This window comes from Pelobates fuscus, chromosome 2, assembly GCF_036172605.1.
Source record: "Pelobates fuscus isolate aPelFus1 chromosome 2, aPelFus1.pri, whole genome shotgun sequence".
NCBI classification, from domain to species: domain Eukaryota; kingdom Metazoa; phylum Chordata; class Amphibia; order Anura; family Pelobatidae; genus Pelobates; species Pelobates fuscus.
In genome coordinates this window covers 138,015,338-138,027,347 of record NC_086318.1, presented here as the reverse complement: position 1 = coordinate 138,027,347, position 12,010 = coordinate 138,015,338, and positions in this window count along the sequence as shown.

Here is a 12,010-nt window from a genome sequence, read left to right as displayed (position 1 = left end):
GCATCACTCATTTCTTCAAACGGGTGTGTGAATAACTCCTCTGACATACCAAGTAAAGCGGCTGTGGTGCTAGTTTTGGTGGTGGCGGCAGGCGGGTGAGTGCTATCTTGAGAGGTGCCTGAAGCTAAGCTGGAGGAGGATGGTGCGTCAAGGTTCCGAGCGGAGGCTGTACAAGATTGGGTGTCCTGTGTTAGCCAGTCAACTAAGTCCTCAGAACTTTTCAAGTTCAGGGTACGTGGCTTCTGAAAACTGGGCATTATTCTAGGGCAAAAGGGAATCACAGCACCACGACCACGACGGCCCCTGCGGGGTGGCCTGCCTCTGCCTGTCATTTTTTTTGGGATTAGTGGTACTATGCGTGCAAGCTACTGTGAGACCAGATATGATTGGCAATGTGCACTGGAACAGTTCTGCAGAGCACACGCTGAAAGAAGGACTGACAGAGCCGCTTGAAGACAAGTAACTGCTATTCAATCTATAACAGTGAAAAACAAATTTTGGTTTTAAAAGCACGCTATAGAGACACCAGATATGATTGGCAATGTGCACTGGAACAGTTCTGCAGAGCACACACTGTAGGCCTGAGACACCCGCTTGAAGACAAGTAACTGCTATTCAATCTATAACAGTGAAAAACAAATTTTGGTTTTAAAAGCACGCTATAGAGACACCAAATATGATTGGCAACTGTCAAAGCACGCTGGAACAGGTCTACAGAGCACACGCTGAAGTAGGCCTGACACCCAGACGCTTGCAGACAACTAACTGATCTTCTATTACAGTGAAAAAAAATGATTTCTTTAAAATCTAAAGCTTAAGCTATTGTTAAAACAGATATGAGTGGTGGCACTGACTGTGCAAATGGGCAAGGCATCCAACCTGACACAGAAGCTGGCAGGCAGGCAACTGCTCTTCTATTACAGTGAAAATGTTTTATTTATTTTAAATCTAAAGCTTAACCAATTGTTAAAACAGATATGAGTGGTGGCACTGGGCAAGTAGGCACAGTATCCAATGTGAACCTCACACAGAAGCTGGCAGGCAGGCAACTGCTCTTCTATTACAGTGGAAACAAAATTTTGGTTGTAAAAGCACGCTATAGAGACACAAGATATGAGTGGCAACTGTCAAAGCACGCTGGCAGGGTTGTGCAGGGCACACGCTGAAGGAAGGCCTGACAGAGCGGCTTGAAGGACACTGACTGTCTGCTATTAGCTTACACTGGAAACCTTTTTTCTTTGTAAAAGCACGCTAAAGAGACACCAGATATGATTGGCAACTGTCAAAGCACGCTGGCACAGGTCTGCAGAGCACACGCTGAAGTAGGCCTGACACCCAGACGCTTGCAGACAACTAACTGCTCTTCTATTACAGTGAAAAAAAAATATTTATTTTAAATGTAAAGCTTAACCAATTGTTAAAACAGATATGAGTGGTGGCACTGGGCAAGTAGGCACAGTATCCAATGTGAACCTCACACAGAAGCTGGCAGGCAGGCAACTGCTCTTCTATTACAGTGGAAACAAAATTTTGGTTGTAAAAGCACGCTATAGAGACACCAGATATGATTGGCAACTGTCAAAGCACGCTGGCACAGGTCTGCAGAGCACACGCTGAAGTAGGCCTGACACCCAGATGCTTGCAGACAACTAACTGATCTTCTATTACAGTGCAAAAAAATGATTTCTTTAAAATCTAAAGCTTAAGCTATTGTTAAAACAGATATGAGTGGTGGCACTGACTGTGCAAATGGGCAAGGCATCCAACCTGACACAGAAGCTGGCAGGCAGGCAACTGCTCTTCTATTACAGTGAAAAAAAATTATTTATTTTAAATCTAAAGCTTAACCAATTGTTAAAACAGATATGAGTGGTGGCACTGGGCTAGTGGGCACAGTATCCAATGTGAACCTCACACAGAAGCTGGCAGGCAGGCAACTGCTCTTCTATTACAGTGGAAACAAAATTTTGGTTGTAAAAGCACGCTATAGAGACACAAGATATGAGTGGCAACTGTCAAAGCACGCTGGCAGAGTTGTGCAGGGCACACGCTGAAGGAAGGCCTGACAGAGCCGCTTGAAGGACACTGACTGTCTGCTATTAGCTTACACTGGAAACCTTTTTTCTTTGTAAAAGCACGCTAAAGAGACACCAGATATGATTGGTAACTGTCAAAGCACACTGGCACAGGTCTGCAGAGCACACGCTGAAGTAGGCCTGACACCCAGACGCTTGCAGACAACTAACTGATCTTCTATTACAGTGAAAAAAAATGATTTCTTTAAAATCTAAAGCTTAAGCTATTGTTAAAACAGATATGAGTGGTGGCACTGACTGTGCAAATGGGCAAGGCATCCAACCTGACACAGAAGCTGGCAGGCAGGCAACTGCTCTTCTATTACAGTGAAAATGTTTTATTTATTTTAAATCTAAAGCTTAACCAATTGTTAAAACAGATATGAGTGGTGGCACTGGGCTAGTGGGCACAGTATCCAATGTGAACCTCACACAGAAGCTGGCAGGCAGGCAACTGCTCTTCTATTACAGTGGAAACAAAATTTTGGTTGTAAAAGCACGCTATAGAGACACAAGATATGAGTGGCAACTGTCAAAGCACGCTGGCAGGGTTGTGCAGGGCACACGCTGAAGGAAGGCCTGACAGAGCCGCTTGAAGGACACTGACTGTCTGCTATTAGCTTACACTGGAAACCTTTTTTCTTTGTAAAAGCACGCTAAGGAGACACCAGATATGATTGGCAACTGTCAAAGCACGCTGGCACAGGTCTGCAGAGCACACGCTGAAGTAGGCCTGACACCCAGACGCTTGCAGACAACTAACTGATCTTCTATTACAGTGAAAAAAATGATTTCTTTAAAATCTAAAGCTTAAGCTATTGTTAAAACAGATATGAGTGGTGGCACTGACTGTGCAAATGGGCAAGGCATCCAACCTGACACAGAAGCTGGCAGGCAGGCAACTGCTCTTCTATTACAGTGAAAAAAAATGATTTCTTTAAAATCTAAAGCTTAACCAATTGTTAAAACAGATATGAGTGGTGGCACTGGGCTAGTGGGCACAGTATCCAATGTGAACCTCACACAGAAGCTGGCAGGCAGGCAACTGCTCTTCTATTACAGTGAAAAAAATTATTTATTTAAAATCTAAAGCTTAACCAATTGTTAAAACAGATATGAGTGGTGGCACTGACTGTGCAAATGGGCAAGGCATCCAACCTGACACAGAAGCTGGCAGGCAGGCAACTGCTCTTCTATTACAGTGAAAAAAAATGATTTCTTTAAAATCTAAAGCTTAACCAATTGTTAAAACAGATATGAGTGGTGGCACTGGGCTAGTGGGCACAGTATCCAATGTGAACCTCACACAGAAGCTGGCAGGCAGGCAATTGCTCTTCTATTACAGTGAAAAAAAATATTTATTTTAAATGTAAAGCTTAACCTATTGTTAAAACAGATATGAGTGGTGGCACTGGGCAAATAGGCACAGTATCCAATGTGAACCTCACACAGAAGCTGGCAGGCAGGCACCTGCAATTACATTACACAGGAAAAAAAAAATAAAAAGCAGCCTGATGTTCTAGCCCTAAAAAGGGCTTTTTGGGGTGCTGTCCTTACAGCAGAGATCAGATGAGTCCTTCAGGATTGAAGTGGACAGTGAATACCCTAGCCTAGCTATCAATTTCCCTATCTAATCAGCAGCAGCTAAACTTTCCCTCCTCTCACTAAGCATGCATCTTCGGAATGAATCGAAAATGGATGCTGGGAGGGAGGTTGGCGGGTCTGGAAGGGAGGGAGTGCTGCTGATTGGCTGGAATGTGTCTGCTGACCGAGAGGCACAGGGTCAAAGTTTGCCCAATGATGACGAATAGGGGGCGGATCGAACTGCGCATGTGTCCGCCCGCCGCGGCGAACGCGAACACGCTAAGTTCGTCGGGAACTGTTCGCCGGCGGACAGTTCGGTACATCACTAATGATGGCATACCATTTGCAAAAGTAGACAACCCAAGGTATTGAAAGTAAGGTATGTCCAGTCTTTTTTAGTAGCCACTTGGTCACAAATACTAGCCAAAATTGGCGTTCAAATTATTTATGTGCATTTTTTACACACAAACAAATATTAACGCTAACATGTGCCAGTGTTTGTGACTAAGTGGCTACTAAAAAAGACTAGACATAACCCACTAGCAATATCTTGGGTTGTCTACTATTGCAAATGATATGCCATCGTGGGGGTAATTCTCATTCCTGGGCTACCACACGGTCTCAAAGGCAACGTAACCAATCTGGCGATTTTCAATGTGAAAACACTGAAAAATGTAACTTGCTATATTTAAACCTGTAACTTCCCAAAACACTATAGAAGCTGTACATAGGGGGTACTGTTTTACATGTGAGACATTGTTGAAAACAAATATGTGTATTTTATTGCTGTAAAAGCAAACAGTATTATGACATTCACAGTTAAAATGTCATGCAGAACTAAAACAATAACATTTCTTATTTCCCCCCATTTTGTTAATATTGTAATCATATTAAATTATGTTTCATAGCTAAATATTTGATGTTAAATGAAAGCCCTATTTCTCCTGAATAAAATAATATATAACAAGTGTGGGTGCACTTAATACGAAAGAGGTGAATTACGGTTGAACAGACATATACATTTGGCTCAGTCCTTAAGGGGTTAATGTCTCTTCTTCTCTGTATGCTTTCTCTAAGCGGACTGTCGGGTACAAAGGAACATATAACCCTGCTTGACTGGGGAGCTAAAATGGAGGTGCCAATTTTCAAGATAACGTTTTGTGGATTGCTGCATATCATTTTATTTTTTTATCACATCATACAGACTTTTAAAAAATAGGTATAAATAAGCAATTAAAAACCTGGGGAGTGCCAGTTCCCCTTTAACAATGTGTCTAATAAAGAGTTATAAATGTATCATGCTATCTGACCAGTGAAAGCTTTATTGCTACTTTAGTATAATCAATACTACTATTTTTTTTCTTTAAAAATACAATCGTATCACTGTGGGATTAAACAGCCTGTTCAGCATCAGATGGTTATGCAACACATGATTAACGCAGGTATTGTTAAACTCTTATTTGCAAATGGTGAAATGTGACCAATTACCAGGTCTTTTGTTTATTCTTCTCCCCCTGCCCTTTTTATCATGAGGAATTGATTTAACACTGGACCCCGCTTATGCTGTATAGGCTATTTAAATCTCCCAAAGGTAATAACTTAATAAACAGCGGCTAGTTCCGGTCTGAAATCTTTTACAAAGATGCTCCAGCAAATACAAGTGAACCTCCAGCAGACACGCGTAGGTGGGTGTTCCATATTCCATTCATAGCCATTATTTGCTTAATAAGTCTGTCATGTACAATAAAGGACTGCCCTTGAAGCCATTCAATGTCTATTGTGGGTCTCCCGCTGACTAGAATATAGGTCAAAGAAAATCATAAAGTTCTCTTCTAATCGGTACACTAACCTCCCAAGGGCAGAAAGCACATTAAAAAGTTCAGAGACATAGTCCTGTAATAATTGGTTTCCTCGTGTTATGTAAGGGCTTTGTGTGACGCATAGTTCCTAACAGAGGGCAAGCAGATACATTTTATTAGCTTCACCTAATTCCCTGCCTTGGAGCTTCTAATAAGGATGCATCCGTAGATAGCTCGACCTAGATATTATAAAATGATAGTTGTTGACAAGTGTGTGCTCTGAAGCTGCTGTGGGTTTATAAGTGATTGAATTTAAGCAGTGCATTATAGATTTCTCTGGAAATGTTAACATCCCTGAAGATTTGTGGTGTGGAGTTAAAATCTCCCGTCTCAGCAAATGTGATAACTGTGTTTATACAGGAGGCATACAACTAAATAAATACATATTTTTAACCCCTTAAAGACCAAACTTCTGGAATGAAAGGGAATCATGACATGTCACACATGTCATGTGTTCTTAAGGGGTTAAACTTCCATAATCATTATCAGCCAATCAGATATTTGATTGTATATAATGTTTACAGTTGTTGTTTTTTCGTTTGTTTTTTTAAAATCATTTCCAGAAAACAGATAATTGTAAATTGCAGAACCAACCAATAGGGTGATAAATGCTAAAAGTAATTAGTAAAAGGTAAGAATAAAAATAAGAAAGAAATGGCTAATGGCAAAGTAAGCAAATCTTCAAACATAAAGTCCCAGCAAGATCATTTATTAGAAATGCTCATTGCAGTAGTTATGGTGCAAGAAGTATCTGCTAGCTCCCCAGTTTGTGTCAAGTTGCTTTTTGAAGCATATACAAAAAACAGGATTCTCCCATTGCATACAGCCTGGACCCTATGGTGGGGCTCAGGTTACAGCAGGCCTACATTACCCATCCAACTTTGCACTGCAATGGCAGGCTAACAGGGCATTGTGGGGGCGGCAATTTGCTTGTGGTATTTCGTTTATGTTTACCCATAGTGCAAGAATGTGGACTATGCTGGCACTTCACAAATAGAAACAACAACAAAATGGATTGAATTTGATTCTAAATTAGATAGAATTCCATAAACGGTTCTAAGAGGTTTATTCCCGAATAGTGCATTCCCCTAGACATATCCACTAAAACAATGCTCCGGTCTCATAAGTATGAAATTATATGAAGTATGCGAAACCTAAATATCAGTTTATTAATTACCTCTTATTTGGGGCATCTTACCCTTTGTCTCTGAAAAAAACTTGAAGTCCTACCTTATTAAAGGGTCACTATAGTCAAAAACAACTTTAGTTTAATGAAGCAGTTTTGGTGTATAGATCATGCCCCTGCATTCTCACTGCTCAATTCTCTGCCATTTAGGAGTTAAATCACTTTCTTTAAATCACCTAGTCACACCTCCCTGCATGTGACTTGCATAGCCTTCCTAAACACTTCCTGTAAAGAGTCATCTAACGTTTATCCTTTGTGGGGATATTTATGGGATAATAATAGTAAACAGTTGAGAATTGCCCACTATTTCAATTCTCAGATCCCAAAGATCGTTATCATGTAAGTGAAATGTATTCCATATAAATAAAATCACAATTTGTTATAAAAATAGATACAATTTATTGTGACAAATTAAATAATAATAATAATAATAAGTAACATGCGTGACAATAATCAATGAATATTCAGTATAACATGGGTATGCAATACAAATGGTAATACATTCCAATGGCTAACACAGCTAATTGTCAAGACAAGATTTATGAGGCTTCACAGAAAAAGAAAGTGAAAGTTTACACAGACAGAAAAGCTTTCTTTCACACAGCTTGCAGCGTAAGGCCATAAAACTTTAGCTAACAGTTAGAATAACCCTTTCAATGCTGGCTAGACCTCCTAGGTAATTAAGACCTATTCTCATGTAATTTTAAATAACATAACATTTAAACCACCTCTTTAGTCTTTTCCTGGAACCATCCAATAAGAGTAATCTACCATGTTCTATAAGCAGAATTTTAACTTGCCTAAACAGATATTTTATCTTATTTAGAGCAAATCAATACACCTGGATAAATATCACGATATGCTAACATGTGATATGTCACATTAATATTTATAATTATTCTAATTCCATCTGCAGAATGGAATGGTTATAACTATATATTTATTAGTTAACTAAGATTTCTAAATATCGAAATCTGATCATGATTTATCCAGTCATATATCATGCTATTAGAACATTTTAATTAATTTAGATTAATTAAATGAAACCAGCATATTTACCAGTTAAAGAGATGTTCTCATCAGATGTTCTCAGGTAGCTAAGTGTCAAGGAATGTTTCTTTCTCGCTCTGACTCACTTGCTTCTTACTTCTTGTCTTTCTTCTCCCCTTGCTTACTTCGTTGCTCACTTTGACTTAGCCTGCTTCCGACTGTCTTGCCCCCGACTGCTCACTCTCTTGCTTACCTCTCTCTTCCCTTTGTCTTAACTTTTTAAAGGGAAAGATTCTCTGTCCGTTACTAGGTGACAGACCAATAGGGAAACTGGAGGTGTGGTTACCTTCCAGATAGCAATTTAAGTATTTGGTCTATAGAGGGCAGTCTCGTCCCACTAAACATTCCTATCCAGGAAAGAGTTAACTTTTCCAGGTGGCTATTTTGACGTCATTTAGCTTATCTTTATGGTTATCTATAACTTAAGTTTTCTGTCAGTTCAAAGAGTCTCTTTGAATTTTCTTCCGACAGTGTGTCTCCAATTCCTGCTGTAATTTCTAATATGACAGTTCGTAAACTTAGTCTCACCTTTCACTACAATGGGAATCTTGTAAAATTTAGAAAGTAAAATGAATTACTAATCTTCTCTGTCACTAATGTCTGGGTTTAGAATTATTTCTATTCCATTAGCATCTAGACAGAGAATCCATCCCCTGTTCTCATTTCTTATTACTTGGTTTGTATATACAATGCATTCTTTAGCTCCGGCTAGGTTAGTTACAGAAAGGATAGAAATTTGTGTCTTTGTTAGCTTGAAATCCAAAATGGAGTCTGCTCTGTTCAGAGTGATTCTGACAATATACATTTTAATTTCTATCATAGCACAAAATGTCTGCCGATATAAATATCCTGACACCTTCCTTTCTTGAAAGTTCTGTTTCATTTAGATTTTCTTATCCCCTGCTATGTTAATAGCTTGCTAGACCGTGCAAGAGCCTCTTGTATGTGATTAAAGTTCAATTTACAGAGAAAGAGATACGATTGTTTAACCCCTTAAGGACTGAGCCAAATGTACACATTTTGATCAAAATAAAACGTAAACAAAACTTGGAATTTGACTTGTCTGTTCAACCGTAATTTACCTCATTCATATTAAGTGCACCAACACATATTACATATAATTATTCAGGAGAAATAGGTATTTAATTTAACATAAAATATTTAGCTATGAAACATAATTTAATACAAATAAAATATAAAAATAATTGAGAGATTGAGAAATTGTGTAATTTTGTTTAGTTCTGCATGACATTTTAACTGTGAATGTCATAATATTGTTAGCATTCACTGCAATAAAATACACATATTTGTATTCAGCGAAGTCTCACGTGTAAAACAGTACCCCCTATGTACAGGTTTATGACGTTTTGGGAAGTTACAGGGTCAAATATAGCATGTTACATTTTTCATTTTTTTCACATTGAATTTCACCATATTGGTTACGTTGCCTTTGATACCGTATGGTAGCCCAGGAACGAGAATTACCCCCATGATGGCATACCATTTGTAATAGTAGACAACCCAAGGTATTGCAAATGGGGTATGTCCAGTTTTTTTTAGTAGCCACTTAGTCACAAACACTGGCCAAAGTTAGCATTAATATTTGTTTGTGTGTGAAAAATGCAAAAAACGAATTTGAATGCCAATTTAATTCTTATTCTGGGCTACCATACGGTCTCAAAAGCAACGTAACCAGTCTGGTGAATTTCAATGTGAAAACACTGAAACACAAACCTTGTATTTGACTCTGTAACTTTTGAAAACACCATAATACCTGTACATGAGGGGTACAATTATACTCAGGAGACTTCGCTGAACACAAATATTAGTGTTTCAAAAACGTAAAACGTATCACAACAATTATACCGGCAGTGTAAGTGCCGTTTGTGTGTGAAAAATACAAAAAACTGCATTTTTACTGATGATATCATCGTTGTAATACATTTTACTCTTTGAAACACTAATATTTGTGTTCAGAGAAGTCACACACTGATCAATGCAGACACACGTAGACTGACACACACATTGACCCATGCAGACACACACACACACTGATACTGACACAGACACACTGACCCATGCAGACACAAATACACTGATCCATACAGACACACACATTCTCTGAAACACATACTTACCTTCATTTTATTTGTCAGTTGACTGTACATTTATTTCTTGACTGTGCCTGTCATCCAGCCACTCCCTCAGCTATAAATATATATACCAATATATAAATACAATAATCAAAAAATTATATATATATATATATATATATATATATATATATATATACATATATAGATTTTTATATTCTACATATATACTTATGTAATATTTTTACATAATTGAGTCATTTTATTAATTACAATTTGTGGAACCTGCCTGATAACCCAGGCAGAAAGTCCAGATAATTTAATTTGCTAGCAATATATATATATTAAAGGAGCACTATAGGGTCAGGAACACAAACATTTATTCCTGACCCTATAGGGTTAAAACCACCATCTAGCCCCCCTGGCCCCTCATTGCCTCCCTAAATATAGCAAAATCGTACTTGTATTCAAGTCTGGGGCTGCTTGCTTTGTCACGGTTTCCTTTTGACCTGCCCACTGCCTGCTGACATCAGCAGAAGTGGTAGCCTGATCCAATCACAATGCTTCCCCATAGGATTGGCTTGGACTGACAAAGAAGCAGATCAGGGGCAGAGTCAGCACAATTCAAACCCAGCCCTGGCCAATCAGCATCTCTTCATAGAGATGAATTGAATCAATGAATCTCTATGAGGAAAGTTCAGTGTTTGCATGCAGAAGGAGATACTGAATGTTTGGATGCATTTTAGGCAGCCATGACGCATGAAGGATCTCTAACAGACATCTGAGGAGTGGCCAGTGAAGTTATCACTAGACTGTAATGTAAAGACTGCATTTTCTCGTGGCTCTGCAGATTGTGAGTTGGCAATTGACAAACTGTTCTAAATAATTTTTTCCACCATACAGTATTATGCTATGTGCTATTGTCTTTGAAATCTAGGTGGTGTATATATGAACTGAAGAACCAGTCTGTATAAGTATATTTATTGCCTTAATTCACTATTTGGAGCGCCCCCTATCTGTTCTTGTCTTATATCTTAAATTTGTGTTTTTTAAGTGGTTTTTAAACACTGGGGAAGTCACACCTATTAAGAGAGTAACTGAAATACCTCACCTCACTTGCACTCTGTGTGTTAAGTTTTCTTCTACATCTGAAAAGACAGTGTTTACAGCAAAAAGCCTGAAGGTAAGGATTCTACTCACCAGAACAAATTCAATAAGCTGTAGTTGTTCTGGTGACTATAGTGTCCCTTTAACTATGTAGCATTAGTTTAGTTTCTTCATAGTTAAGTATAATAGTAACACATTTACATACAGCAAAATAAGTTGACCTGTCAGATGTTACCCATGATACACCATCATGACACCTGAGATATGTGTGCCTATCTTGAAAAGTCACTATGAATCAAGAATTGAATAACAAGTAGAGAAATAAGTTAAAACTGAGATAAATTATGCTACAAAACTCACCATTGTTACAGATCAAACATCTAAAACAAAAAGGTTCTAACTCAAGCTCTAAAGTCAGTAAAATTATAAAGCCGTTTCCAACATTAGACAAGAAAAAAACAAAAATGTTTCCTGTACATATGCCAACTCCCAGGGGGCTGTATGGAAATCAGAACAGCGGAAACAGAACAAATACAAAAAGAAATGATTGTAGAAATAGTCAACTATGTAATTTTTTTCGGAAATATTAAAAAGACTGTTCCTAGAAAACAGTAGTTGGTTTGGATAATTGTTCTTATATGGACAATAACAAAATAATAGGAATCCTGGTAATAATCACCACGGTACACGACAAAGACTGCAATGAAATAGCTCTTAGAAGTAGAAAGAGAACTGTGTGGAAAAGATATAACTGAAAATGTACTGTCTCCCAAAACCAGCGTTTTAAACAGTGATACCCTGCATGAATAATGGACAATTGGAGCATGACATGACCATTTACCTGCCATACCAAATGTAAACAAGACTTCCATGTTTGATAGCGTGCCTCACGGCATCAGTGGCAAGGTAAATGTCAGTACCAAATTGGGTGTATACCATTAGTCTGATCCCGTAATTATCTACCCTGCTTAGCCACCTGCTCTGACCTTACAGCATATATGTCATCATTTAACATCGATTCCTGTTTTGTTCCCTTCACATTCAATGCATGCCTTT